The sequence below is a fragment of the Mandrillus leucophaeus genome, unplaced genomic scaffold (assembly GCF_000951045.1).
Source record: "Mandrillus leucophaeus isolate KB7577 unplaced genomic scaffold, Mleu.le_1.0 Scaffold10, whole genome shotgun sequence".
Taxonomy (NCBI): Eukaryota; Metazoa; Chordata; class Mammalia; order Primates; family Cercopithecidae; genus Mandrillus; species Mandrillus leucophaeus.
The window spans coordinates 4,708,402-4,723,625 of record NW_012098098.1 but is presented as its reverse complement, the minus strand read 5'-3'; positions in this window follow the sequence as shown (position 1 = coordinate 4,723,625).

Here is a 15,224-nt window from a genome sequence, read left to right as displayed (position 1 = left end):
CTACTCTTCATTAGAGTCCAACCCAGGCCACACCCCAAGGGCTATAAGAAATTGGCACTGAAGTTTGTAAGACTCAATGGTTTCGGCCAGGTGCAGTGGCTCACACCTAAAATCCCAGCACTTTGGGAGGCCGAGGCGGGTGGATCACTGAAGGTCAAGAGTCTAAGGCCAGCCCGACCAACATGGTGAAACCCCTTCTCTACCAAAATACAAAATTTAGCTGGGCGTGGTGGTGTGCGCCTGTAGTCCCAGTTACTCGGGAGGCTGAGACAGGAGAATCACTTGAACCTGGGAGGCAGAGGTTGCAGTGAGCCAAGATTGCACCACTGCACTCCAGCCTGGGCAACAGAGTGAGACTCCATCTCAAAACAAACAAACAACTCAGTGGTTTCACTTAGGAGCCTTGACTTTCTCCCAGTTTTACTGGCCCAAGTCCAGTGATAATGGTATCAGTGTCCACCACTCTCGGGTGCCTACAAAGCGCTGGAACCTCAATATTCATGGTCCTCGAGCCACACAGCAATGCTGCAAGGCATTACCCATTACACAGCGAGAAAACCAAGGCACAGAGGGAGTAAGGCACACCCAAGCCCACAGATAGGAAGTACAGAAACCAGGTTTCCAAAGCGCTGGCCTTTTCCAACGCTCTCACTTATTAACAGCTGCTCACCATTAATAAGCCGACTGGGTGAGGAGCATTCCAGCGCAGTCTGCTCCGGGCCAAGGCGGGGTGGAGGCTAGTGTTCACGTGAGTAATAATCACGGCGCCGGAGCTGAGGATTGACAATGTTGCGGACAACGTGCCTGTTCCGCAGGTGTCCTCCGTGAGGGCCAGCCGTGGGTTCGACAGCAGGAAACCACGGACAGACAGCCTCTCCAGCCTCCTCCTGGTCACACTTCCCCGGAGATGCTAATGAGTGACACAGACTCAATAACTTCCTTCCCTCCTCCTAGCACCGCTGCTGGTTCTCAGAGAAATAGCCACGGGGTGAATGGGAAGGAAGAAAGCGTGTCCACGGGCTGCGGAATCCATTGCCAGTGGGGCGGGGATTCATCTGGCAGACCTGGCCTGCAGACAACAGTGTTGGAACGAGCCCATGCAATGATCCGGGACTGTGAGTGTATCTGCCCAGCTGAAAAATGAGTGATTACTGAACACCTACATGATTGAAAATGGGCTGTCATGGAGGAGGATGACCATGAAGAGCGCGGGAGCAGAAGGGCAGCAGCAGCCTGGGACGACGTCAGCCCCGGCCCACCACCCTGTGGAAAGCAGCCGGGGTCTAGGGGAGATCTGGGGTCAGACAGATCCGGGTTGGAAACCTGGCACTATAGCTTACCAGGTGTGACCTCGCACAAGTTATATAACCTCTCTGAGCCGTACTAGCCTGATTTACAGACGGAACTCTGATGGCGTTCTGGCACTCACACTCTGCACAGCCATGGCCTTCAGGGGAGCCTGGCTCCAGCCCCAGAAGGCATAGTCTGACTGCTCAAGGGTGGCCATGGTGACTCTATTCTCCTGGGTGGTTTAACCACGGCCAAGTGAGACAATCCGGCCAATGAGAGTCTGCAGAGGGACTTCGGGGAAAGGTATTTTTTTTTTTTTTTTGCCTTTATACTCTTTCTTCTGCTACTGGGTACTGGCTGGAATGGCTGCAGCCACTTGAGTGTATGAGGACAGCCAGGCTGAGGCTAAGGCTGACACGCTAGGAGGGCAGAATGTATACACGGAAAGAGCTTGGGTCCTCAGTGGTGTCCTTGAGTCGAAGTCAACCAACTCTGAAGAGCCTCAGACCTCAGGACTTCTTGACAATGGCTTAGGCCCTTTGAGTTGTATTTTGTGATGCATGCAGCCCAAAGCACCCTCCCTGGTGCAGGGCTGTGTTGGGGATTAAATGTGTAAAAAGCCTGCTGTGTTGGGGATTAAATGTGTAAAAAGCCTAACATGATGCCAGGCACACAGTAGCTTCTGTTGTTGAGGAGGTGATGACTCGAGAAACCTCACGGCAAAGCAGCGTGACGCTGGGGCTTCATTCACTCGCGTACACGTCAGGCTCGCCAGCTGGGGACGTACATTCCTCAGGAGGACACGGTACCTTAAGCCTCTTTCCTATGCCCCAGTGTCTGCCTCAATAAATGCTCTGATACTGACCCCATGGTAAACCACGAAGTTTGCCTTCTGTATCCATTAACCATGGCTACAAACATACTGAATAAGAAATCATTGACAAACAATACTCATTAATTCTCACACATCTGCAGGTAGGGGAGGCTGAGGGTCAGCTGATCTAGACTGGGTTCAGCTGGGCAGCTCTGGACTTACCCATCTCAGGATCCACTAAGGCCTGCTGATCTGGGCTGAGTTCAGCTAGGATGGCTCTGATCCCCCTGTTTCTCATGTTCCTCGTGGCACCAGAGGGCTAACTTGGGCATGTTTCTCTCTGAGTGACAGCAGAGGCGTAAGAGAGCAAGCCCAATCACAAAGACTTTGGTCAGATCCTGCCCACTATACTTCCTCATCTCCTTTGTAACTATGGGGTGGCCATTGGTACAGTGTTGGCAAATGAGATTGAAGCAGAAATCTATTAGCGGGTTTCTCAGGGGAAAAAAGAAGCGTTCGCTTTTCCTCATCTGCTGGTTTCATCCCTTACTCCCTTTTTCTTGCGTTGAATGCAGGATGCGATGCTTGGAGCTATGGCAGTCATATTGCTACCATGAGGAAAAGCCAAGAGAATTGTGGCTGCTATGCCAACATAACTGAGTATTATTGCTGGAGCAGGGTCAGCAACTGCCCATCTCTGGACTTCTTATTCTGTGAGAAAATAAGCCTCCATATGTTTATGTCACTGTTAATTGCAACCAAAGGCATTTGTCACTAAAACCCAGAAGCAACTAAACAGGTTAGTGCAGGATCTATACTAAGTGGACCGTTGGAATAAATGACAAAGTAATATATTGTGTTTCAATTCAAGTTCCATCAGTCATTCATTCAACAAATGTATATACTAGTCACTGTGAGCTAACAGACCCAGCCCCTGCCCTCCGGGGGTGTCTAGGTAGCAGGTTACATGGGTGAAGTCTTATCTAATGACAGAAGCTTGGATGGATAGTGAATAGAACATGTTACTGAAAAATGTTCTCATAACTATAACAGAAAAATTTGGCCAAGCATATAATTGATCTAGAATCTGAAGATGTTGTGAATCAGATCAGTTATTTTCTGCACCAGCAACCAGTTCCCAAATATAGGTTGCTAAGTGGATTTGCCAGTTGACCCCTGGAAGTCCCTCTGACATGTTGAACTTTACTTTCCTCATTTGCTAATTAAAGAGTTAATCTGGATGACTGCTGAGTTCTCTTCCAGTTCAAGTCTTTCCCTTCCTGAGATGAATACCGTGTTATAAGAAAATATTAACAACATTTTGGGAAAATTCCACTTTACAAGCATTTGGATAAAACCATAGTGATACATGACAAACCATAATTGATAGATGAGAGAGCCCACTCTTTGGAGAAATTAACATAGTACCGTAATCTTTACAGAAGAAAATGTTTCTATTTGGGAGAAGCACTGTAAAAATTTATGTAAGAAGCCAGAACAGGCTGGGCATAGTGGCTCACGCCTGTAATCCCAGCACTTTGGGAGGCCGAGGCAGGCAGATTACCTGAGGTCAGGAGTTCAAGATCAACATGGCCAACATGGCAAAATTCCATCTCTACTAAAAATACAAAAATTAGCCGGGCATGGTGGCGGCCACCTGTAATCTCAGCTACTCAGCAGGCTGAGGCAGAATTGCTTGAACCCGGGAGGCAGAGGTTGCAGTGAGCCAAGATCGCACCACTACACTCCAGCCTGGGTGACAAAGCGAGACTCCGTCTCAAAAACATAGTAATAATAATGCCAGGTGCGGTGGCTCATGCCTGTAATCCCAGCACTTTGGGAGGCCGAGGCAGGTGGATCACTTGAGGTCAAGAGTTCAAGACCAGCCTGGCCTACATGGTGAAACCCTGTCTCTACTAAACATACAAATATTAGCTGGATGTGGTGGCAGGTGCCTGTAATCCCAGCTACCAGGGAGGCTGAGGCAGGAGAATCACTTGAACCCAGGAGGCAGAGGTTGCAGTGAGCCGAGATCGTGCCATTGCACTCCAGCCTGAGCGACAAAGGCAAAACTCTGTCTCAAAAAAAAAAAAAAAAAAAAAAGAAGGCAGAATGACCACCAGCAAACATTTAATAAGCACCAACTGCATACATGGTACCCATCCGGAGCTGGAAATCCGAAGTGACAAACTTAATCAGCCTCAGCCCTGACTCCTGCTCTCAAGAAGCTGAGAATTTAATTAAGCCTCTGGTCATGGTCTGCTTCCACAGGAACACACGGGTAGGCTTTACTATGTCTTACACCAGTGGTCGTTCTGATGGTTCTGTGACAGCCTCCTAGTGAAGAGTCATCTCTGGGTAAGAGAAAAGAAGCAGGCGTGCCAAGACTCAAATATGTGCAAGGAATCATATGTACGACATGTGGACCAGCAGGTTGAAAAAGTGTTAGCCCCCAAACCACTCTCACACAAAGTCTTAAGCTGAAGCCAGATTTCAGATATGTATTATTATATAGTAATGCATGTTAATATATATTAATATGCAATTTGTACATATTAATATCAATAGGAACACAGGACCTACATATGCACGCACATATACTTATTGGAGCTGCTGTGGCTCCAATGGAACGGCAAAGTCCTCTGCTTCCTCAGGAACCCCCTAACGTGATTAGGATCACACAGCAGAGAAGACACAGGCTTCATTATTAAGCAGACCTGGACCTGTTCTTCTCGGCTGTCTACACTGGGCAAGTGGCTTCTCTAAACCTCAGTTTCTTCATCTGTAAAAGGGGAAGAATGTTATACTTGCAAGATTGTTGTGAGGGCCAAGTGAAATGAAGACATGAAACCCCAGCCACCAGCAGGTCTCAACAGGCGTCAGCATCCGGGACACCAGCCACAGCTGTGCGGCTTCAGGAACCTGGTCCATGTGACCCTCCTCGCCAGCGTCGCCATCCAGACCCAGCCTTGACCCACAGCTGTTCTGGAGGGGACAGGGCAGTGGGATTTAGGATCGGGAGACCTTGGTTCATGTCCTAGCCCTGCTGGTATCTGCTGGCCTCCCCCAGGGCCTGATTTCCCCCTCGGCCAGGTGAGGATAATGATCTATTGATTTCAAAGCATGTCACCAGGGCTAAATGAGGCATGAAAGTGCTTTGTCCTCTGGCACTTCTGCCCTTCCTGTTTTTGGTGCCAAAACCCTTAGCCTGGCCAAGCTTGGTGAGAGGCACTGTGAGGCTGCTAGCCTGAGCCCTAGCTCTGTCCCTGGCTGGCGGGCCGTCCTTTGCAAGTGACCACTCTGCCCCAGTTCTTTCATCTGCAAATGATAATAGCCAGCACCAGCTGGCACATACCACACATAAACACATACACCACACGCACATATACAACACATGCCACACATATATACATACCACACAGCACACAGAACACATACATTTCACACACACTACATGCCACATACACACCACACACACCACACATACACATATACACACCACACAGCACACACAACACTCACATTTCACCATACCATATGCCACACAAACACACACAACACACATACCTCACACATACATTAACACATACATCACACACATGCACAGCACATGCCACACACATGCCACACATACACATACACATACCACATAGCACATACAACACGTTTCACACACACCACATGCCACATACATACCACACACATACTACACATACACATACACATGCCACACACAACACACATACCATACATAAACACATATGCCACCCACATAGCACACATACATATATACACACCACATAGCATATACAATACACTTACATTTCACACACACCACATGCCACATACATACCACACACATACCACAAGTACATATATGCCACACACATACCACATATACACATATACACACCACATAGCACACACATTCACACATTTCACCCATACCACATGTCACACACATGCCACACAGATAACATACATACCACACATAAACACATACACCACACACATAAACACAGCACATGACACACACAACACACATTTCACACACCACATGCTACATACACACCACATACACCACACATACCCACACACATACATAAACACATACACCACACATACACATACACAGCACGTCACACACACCACACATACACACCACATAGCATACATGCCACACACACCACACACAACACACACATTCCACACACGACATGCCACACATATATAAACATGTAAACACACCATACACAACATACACCTACACACACATACACAGCATATGTCATACACATACACACACCACACATGCCACTTTCATAAACATATATACAATACACACCTATACACATCATGCAATACACATCTACACACATACATACATGTCACATACCACCTACACACAAACACACATACACAGCACATACCACACACACATATACACACCACATATCACACATATACCCCAACACACATATACACACACACGCCACACACAGTGATATCACACATATACATACCACATAGCACATCCATACACACCATGCACAAATCACACACCACATACAGATATCACACACATATACAGACATCACACATGCATACATACACCACATACAAATACATATCACATACATACACACACCTACACATATACACACCACATACCACACATATCACACATGCCACATACATACATGCCAACGTACCACACGCATACACACACATGCAGACCACATACCACACGTGCCCCTACACACATATGCACACACATACACACAGGTAAGGGGTGTTCATCTGGTGTCAGGAGCTTGCTCACAGCTCCAGTGTGATGGGACACTTCCCACCCAGGCACTAGCTGTGTTTATGTCATTTACGTGACGGAGCCTTTCTTGGAATCCTCGCCTACCTCAAAACACCAGGGTGGCCGGGCGCGGTGGCTCACGCCTGTAATCTCAGCACTTTGGGAGGCCGAGGCGGGCAAATCACAAGGTCAGGAGATTGAGACCATCCTAGCTAATGCGGTGAAACCCTGTCTCTACTAAAAATACAAAAAATTAGCCGGGCGCGGTGGCGGGCACCTCTAGTCCCAGCTACTCGGGAGGCTGAGGCAGGAGAATAGCGTGAACCCGGGAGGTGGAGCTTGCAGTGAGCTGAGATCGCACCACTGCACTCCAGCCTGGGCGACGGAGCAAGACTTTGTCTTAAAACGAAACAAAAACCACCACCAGGGTGAAGACCTTCTCCAAGCGATGCCAGCCACTGTTTCCTGAGCGCCTGTGAAGCGTTTGCTAAGGACCATCTCAACGAATTCTCCCAGCCATGTTGTGAAGTAGATACTTTTATATCCATTTCACAGAGGAAGTGCTGGGGGCACTGAGGAGGTGAATTGCAAGCTTGGGGAGGGGAATTTGGACACAGACACGCGGGGGAGACAGTCACGTGAAGACAGAGGCAGAGACTGGAGTGATGAGTCCACAAGCGGAGGACCCCCACGGTTGGCTAGCAGCCCTTGGAGGCTGGGAGAGAGACCCTCAGAGCCTGAGAAGGAACCAACTCTGCCAACACCTTGGTTTCTGGCCTCCGCCTCCAGAACTCTAAGAGGATTAATTTCTGTTGTTTTAAGCCATCCAGTTCATGATCATTTGTTTACAGCCGCCTTAGGAAACTGTGTTTAAAATAAAAGAAAAAGAAAAAAAGGGCCCAACGCAGCAGCTCACACCTGTTCCCAGTACTTTGGGAGGCTGAGGCAGGAGGATTATTTGAGCCCAAGAGTCTGACATCAGCCTGGGCAACAAAGCAAGACCCTGTCTCTACAAAAAATTTAAAACTTAGCTGAGTGTGGTGGCACACACCTGTGGTCCCAGCTACTAGAGAGGATGAGGTGGGAGCATCTCTTGAGCCCAGGAATTCGAGGCTGCAGTGAGCTATGATCGCACCACTGCATGCCATCCTGGGCCACAGAGCAAGACCCTGTCTCTTAATCAAACAAACAAAAAGCAGTTTTAATCTCTGACTGGCCACAAGCCTCACTACCCCCTATTTTATTATACCATCCAGTGTCACTCATTTACTTTTTGCCTGGCCCTCAAAGGCATTTATTTATTTAGTTAGTTGGTTTTTGTTGCTGTTATTTTTGTTTTGTTGAGACCAAGTCTTGCTCTGTCACCCAGGCTGGGGTGCAGTGGCGTGATCTCAGCTCACTGCAACCTCCGCTTCCCAGGTTCAAGCGATTCTCCTGCCCCAAACTTCCAAGTAGCTGGAATTACAGTTGCCCGCCACCACACCAAACTAGTTTTTGTATTTTTGTTACGGACGGGATTTCACAATGTTGGCCAGGTTGGTCTTGAACTCCTGGCTCAAGTGATCTGTCCACCTCGGCCTCCCAAAGTACTGGGATTACAGGCACGCACTGCCGCACTCAGCCAATAAAAACTCTTAAAAATGAAGAGAAACATAGAGCAAAAACCTGATAGAAAAAAGGGCAAAAACAGGCATCTTTTTGAACAAGATACAAAAAATGGCATCCCCACCTAGTTCTCTGACCCTTCCAGAGACTTTGAGATGTCACTGTAATTTAATAAATCTGTTTCAGCTCAAGCTAGACATCATAGATTCTGTTGCTTCTAATTTATTTGGTGGGCACAGGCTATTTATAGAAATCAATCCACCTTGAATCATGAAGGCTTTCCAGCCTGCAGTACGTCCAAATGTTACCGACACCAAATCCTGAAATAGTTTTAAAAGAGGAATTCACAGATGTATTTTCAAGCAATTACAGTTTTATCCCAATGAGAGTACTGCCTTCTAGAGTGACGACTTTGAAGGAGAGAGAGTTTTGGGTTTGGGTGAGCCCTGGTATGTTTGTTCAAAAACAGAGCTTTTAGAGTCACACCTCATCACCCAAACAATATGTTATATGCCTTTGGAATGTTTTTTTTACCCACACTTGAGTCTGGGAGTGTCTCATGTCTTGAGACTTCATTTCAAACAAAACAGTGATGGTAACGTGAAGATGATTCAGATGGCATTGGGAAGCTCTCCAGTTCTTCCATCTTCTCGATACTTCTCTGAACCCCGGGGACACAGGATCTAGAGGCGGCAGATCGGGTTTCAACCTCTTGAAAAGTCCAGGGTAAGCAGGACTGCCTTTGGAAACTCTCAGCATAGAAACAACCTGAATGCCCAACAAGAGGGGATTTTTTGAATAAATCATGCTACATCCAAACAAAGATTTGTGCTGCCCTTAAGAGCCACAATTTAGAATAGAGTCATGGTTATGAAAAGACATTTGGGATGTATTGTTAAGTGAAAAAAATAGATTGCAAAATGTGGAGTGCCATCCTATTTTTGTGTCGTATACTATTTTTTTGTGAAAGTATGTGTGCATAAATATATTTGAATACAAAAGTGTCTAGAAGAGTATCTTTTAGAGTTGGTTATGACTGGGAAGTGAGATGATTTGTGGCTTTTTATGTTGTTTTTTAGTGAGGTATAAGCTGTTCATAAGGAACACGTATTGTGTCATAATCAGACAAAACAACACAGTCATTTACATGTTTTTTAAAATCCTCTATTTGCTTGAAAATACTCCAGAAAGAACATGTGTGTATGTCGGGGGTGGGGTGAGAGGAATGAATGAAGTAAGAGTGGCAAAATGTCATCTTTGCTGAAGCTGGCCAAAGGGGACTACAAGAAATCACCATATGATTCTCTTGACTTTCGAGTATGTTTGCACATTTTCACAAGAAAAGGTGAAAACAAACAAATAAAACCAAGGTCAGCAGTGAGTTCATCCTTGGCTTTCAGAGGATATCACAATTGCAGTGCAAGAAACACAGAAATATGAAAAACAAATATACAACAGAAATAAGGCTGCAAAACTTAACGCTAAGAACCCAGGAGCTAACAGCTCTGCTACCTCAGGCCAGTAACAGCCTTATGAAGCCTCAGGCCCCCCAGCTGTAAAACGGGAGGAAACCCTTGTTGCGTGGCAAGCATGTGGTTCAGACTGAAACTCTAATTACTACTGTGGTTGCTGTTGTTCAGTCCATAGGCCCTAGAAGTCTGGAAGCAAGAACTCCACACCCCAACAGTGGTTTCAAACTTTGGTGTGCACTGAGATGACCAGGGTTACTAGCAAAAATGCAGATTCCTGGCCGGGCACAGTGGCTCACACCTGTAATCCCAGCACTTTGGGAGGCCAGGGCCAGTGTATGGCTTGAGGTCAGGAGTTTGAGACCTGCCTGGCCAACATGATGAAACCCCATCTCTACTAAAAATACAGAAAATTAGCCAGGCGTGGTGGTGCGTGCCTGTAATACCAGCTACTCAGGAGACCCAGGCAGGAGAGCAGTTTGAACCCAGGAGGTGGAGGTTTCAGTGAGCTGAGATCGTGCCACTGTATTCCAGCCTGGGTGAGAGTGAGACCCTGTCTCCAAAAAAAAAAAAAGAAAAAAATGTAGATTCCAAGGTCCTACCCCAGGGACCCTGACTCCATACTTGGGGCCAGGCCTAGGGCCATCTACTTTAAATAAGACCCCAGGTCATGCCCACTGGGGAAATACTGCATCTAACCCTACACCAAAGACACCCGGCTAAGCAGGTCTGCCATGGACAAAAACTCCTCGCTGTGCAGAAACCGGGGCTGGATGTCATTCGGGGCTGATTGCCCATTTATGACTCTAGGTGGACTTTGTCTGCAGTCATGGCTGGAAAAGCTGGCAAGCAACAGACACCTTTGCAAAAATAGCAAATAAACAATATGTCACATTTGTGGCTTCCTCCTGGGAGGGGCAGAGTCTATGGGCAATTGACTTAGGGCAGAATCCAATTCCAGCATGAACTAATTGTGTGGCCCGGGCGATGCCCTCGACCATTCAGTATCTGTATGACGGGAATTTTGATAGCAGTATCAGAAACAGCCCCACGAGGTTTTGGCAATTACACGAGGCTGTCAGGAACCGAGGCCTGGAGCCAGCACCCCATCAGGAAGTTCAGGGATCCACTGGATTTATGGCCTCCACGCTCAGGGTGCTGGGTCCCAAACCTTCTCAATCACAGGAAAGCAGGACTCAGGCCAAGGGAAGGAAGTGCCCGTCGCAGCTGGAGACCGCACACACCCTGGCAGCACCCCAGGGAGAGACAATTCCCTGCCGCGCCAGGCTTCTCCGTGCACCTCCAGCCCCGATCACTTAAGGAGCCTCTGTCCCAGTCTGAGTCTTAACTTTTGAGTATTCTGTTTGTGTTGTCCTGCCCCTGGCCTGGCCTCCAGATCCCTCCTCTCGTGGGGTCCTAGGTCTGAAGGAAAAGCAAGATGGTGGCAGTCTAGGGGAAGAGCATGTGCTTGGGATCCTCGTGGCCCATTTCTGGGCTTAGCCTGGTCACCTGCTGCAGTCAGTATCACTAATTCAGACCTAAGCAGTAACCCCAGGTGTGTCACGTCCTCCTTGTAAATTGTTTGTTTGGGGAATTTGTGGTGAACTCCAAGTCTCTCCTCTCTCTCTCTCAAAATTAATACTATTGGAGTCATTTGTGCTTGATTGCAGCCCTGTGGAAGGGACAGCCCCCACTTCTCCCCGTGCCTCTTTGTGGTTATTTGTAGGGCAGTCACAGGAAACCAATACAATGGCATTTCCCCTAAACATGAGTGTGGCTCTCAGCGCAATCCAGTTCGCAACTAATATTCCATCCCGGCCCTATATAAGACCAGGCCTCAGGAAGGGCTCGGGGACCTCAGAGGCAAATGACACCCAGTCCTTCAACCCTGCACAACCACAGACCTCATACACCCAGTGGTAACCAATTTGGCTGAATAGCACCCTAGACTGTGGGCTCCCCCCGGTGCTGGGCCCCCTCACAAAGAGGCAGGGCCCATCCTCCTGACCTAGCCTGAGCCCGCGTCCTCTCCCAACCTCCTCCCAGCGATCTCAGCCGCTCCAGCAAGGCATGGGGCTGGTGTCCTTCAGCTGCCCCCCTCTCCAGAGGAGGAGAGGCGGCAGATGTCGAGGCAGAGGTGGAGAAAAGCTCCTGGCACGCTTGCAGCCGGGGTCACCTTGTGCACGGGCAGAGTCGGGGAAGAGGGAGACAGTAGGTGGCCAGTGTGGAAAACCAGAATCTCGGGGCCAGGACCCAGAGAATGCTGGGGGGCCTGGGAGGTCAGCGTCCTGCCCTCTCCCCATGAGGGAGGCCCCCTCCCTCAGGCAGCCTGCCTGCTTCAGAGTGGGGAGTCCAGGTTGTCAGTTCTGTATGGTTGATAGACCTGGTCTCATTTGCCTCTGAGGCCCCCAAGGCCTTCCTGAGGTCTGGTCCTGTAGGGCAGGGATTTCATATTTGCTGTGAACTGGATTGAGTTGAGCCACACCGATATTTGGGGGGAAATTACATTGTTTCAGTTTCCCTGGCTGCCCTACAAATAACCACAGCTCCTGTGAGTGCAGGAGGGGTGGGGAGTGGGGGGTGGAGTGAAAACAATAGCAACGTACCCTCTCATAGTTCTGGAGGCCAGGAGTCCAAAGTCAAGGTGTGGGCAGGGCCCTGTTCCCTCTGGAGGCTCTAGGGGAGGGTCCTTCCTGTCTCCTGCAGCTTCTGGCAGGCCCAGGCACTCCTCAACTCCAGTCTCTGCCATCCTTGCACATAGTCTCCTTTCCCCCGAAGTCTCTATGTGTTCTTCTCTGTAGCTTACAAGGACAGTCTCATTGCATGCAGGGCCCACCCTAATTCAGTATGATTTTATCTTGACTCTTACCTTAATTATATCTGCAAAGACCCTTTTTCCAAATAACGTCACATTCTGAGATTTGGGGTGGAGATGTACTTTGAGGGGACATGATTCAACCTACTAAGCCATTAAATCACAAAGGGCACACAAGAAGGACCAAAAAGGCAGTGGGAAGTGGGGAGGACCTCGATTCAAGGACTTCCACAGCTCAGGCCTCCCTTGTTCCAGCCAGCAAGGGCTTTCCATGAGCACCTTTGACTTCCACTGCTAGCCAGGATGATGGGTTCCTGGCTCCCTTCTACAGATGAGGAAACTGAGGCTCAGAGGCCTTTGAATGCACAGCCAGGTTCACACAGTCAGCCAGAGCTGGGACTGGAGCTCACTTGATGCCGAAGCCTGGGGGTTTCATTGTCAGCTCAAGCTGGATTGCATAAGCCCCACCTCCACCCCCAGCACTGATAAAGTTCCAAGATCTTTCTCCCAGGACCTTGCTTTATCAATAAGAAATGAAGGTATTGAACTATCTTTTCTTTTTTTTTTTTTTTCTGAGACAGAGTCTTACTCTGTCACCCAGGCTGGAGTGCAGTGGTGGGATCACCACTCACCGCAACCTCCTTCTCCTGGGCTCAGGCAATTCTTCCACTGCAGTCTCCCAAGTAACTGGGACTACAGGCACATGCCACCACACCCGGCTAATTTTTGTATTTTTTATAGAGATGGGGTTTCGCCACGTTGCCCAGGCTGGTCTCAAACTCCTGGGCTCAAGGGATCTACCCTCTTCGGCATCCCAAAGTACTGGGATTACAGATGCGAGCCTCTGAGCCCAGTCAAACTGTCTTGATGTTCATGTTCTTTCACTACCTCAGATTATGGATTTTGGAATGTGGCCAGTTCCCTGGAATCACATTAAGAAGTGAGGTCCAGGAGAACAATGATTAATTTAATTATTAATAGAAATCAGCCTAGACCTGGGAAATAAGATGAGGAGACCCAACTGTCCCCAGCCTTGCCCTTGTGCCCACGTGGGAAGCCATCCTGACTCCATTTAGATTTTTGCTTCTTCCTACACTGACCAAGAACACTGGAGCGCCTCCAGGGAAACGTGTCCAAGGTGTGGAAGAGGCTGGGGGAGTGGAGAGCAAATTTTTTTGTTCCCAACCGTGCCTCTCTGCAATGTCTGCTCATCTTTGAAGACCTGACTGGAGAATGTAGGGTTTGTTTTGGAGAGACTGGGGGGTGGGGGGGGGTCTCATTATGTTGCCCAGGTTGGCCTTGAACTCTTGGCCTCAAGCGATCCTCCTGCCTCGGTCTACCCAGTAGCTGGAACCACAGGTGTGCCAGATTCGGCTGAAGTGTTTTGTTAAGAAGTTTTCAGCACCTTGGACCATATCCTGAAAAAGTTCATTCATTGATTCAACCAATCTCTATTGTGCACTGCCCAGAACCAGAGTGTGAGCTCCACGGGGTAGGGAGGGCGCCAGCTTTGCTCTCAGCTGCCCCCGGGCGCTTGGGACCTGGAACCCATGAATGAACAGACCCCGTTCTAGATCCACAGACACTCAAAGCAGTGCTCTCGGGGAAGGGCAGGGGAGGAATGAGCGTCCAGCCCCCGCGGCTCTCCTTTGACTGTCTGAGAGTGGTGGGATTTAAAGGTGGTTGGGTGCATCGGCCCTTCCCCCACCTGCAATCCGGTGCCAATGCAAGTGCCAGGGGAGGGTGGCGTTTCTGTTTACTTACAGCCAGGTCAGCTCCCTTGCCCCCGCCCCTGTGTTTGCATTTTCTCGGTTTGGCGAGCTGGGGAAGTAGCCGCGGAAAGAAGGCGGATTTAAAGGCTCCATTCGAACGAGGCTTTTGGAGAAAGCTTGCACCTCCCACCACACCCCCAGGGCAAGTCAGCCGCCTCAAAAGTGCCGGTGCCGGCCCTCTGTGAGCTCATCACCTTCGCACAAGCCCTCGGGGGCGGTTATTATTACCCTCATTTTCCCGGGGAGGCGCCTGGGGCTCAGAGAGGCCAAGTGACTCGTCCAAGGTCACACAGCTTAGCAGTGGTCGACCCGGGATTGGAACCCGGGGGTCCGGACCCCGCGGCGGCCATTTCTCGAAGATACCCACTACCTCCCTCTTACACCGCTCAGGAATAAAGCAGGAAGGCCGAACGCCCCGTTTTCGCCCAAAAACAATGCTCCACGCAAATTTGCGGGAACAAAAGCAACCAGAAATCCAGCCCGGGTTTTCCGCCTCTCCGATCTCCGCGGACCAATCGTGTCCTGACGGCCGCCCAGCGACAGGAGGCGGTGGCTCCAACATGATCGACAACCCCCGGGGAGGCGTGGCCGCGGCACGGGCGAATGGGATTGGGGTCCAGGCACAATCACGGGCCGAGAACGGGCCGCCCGA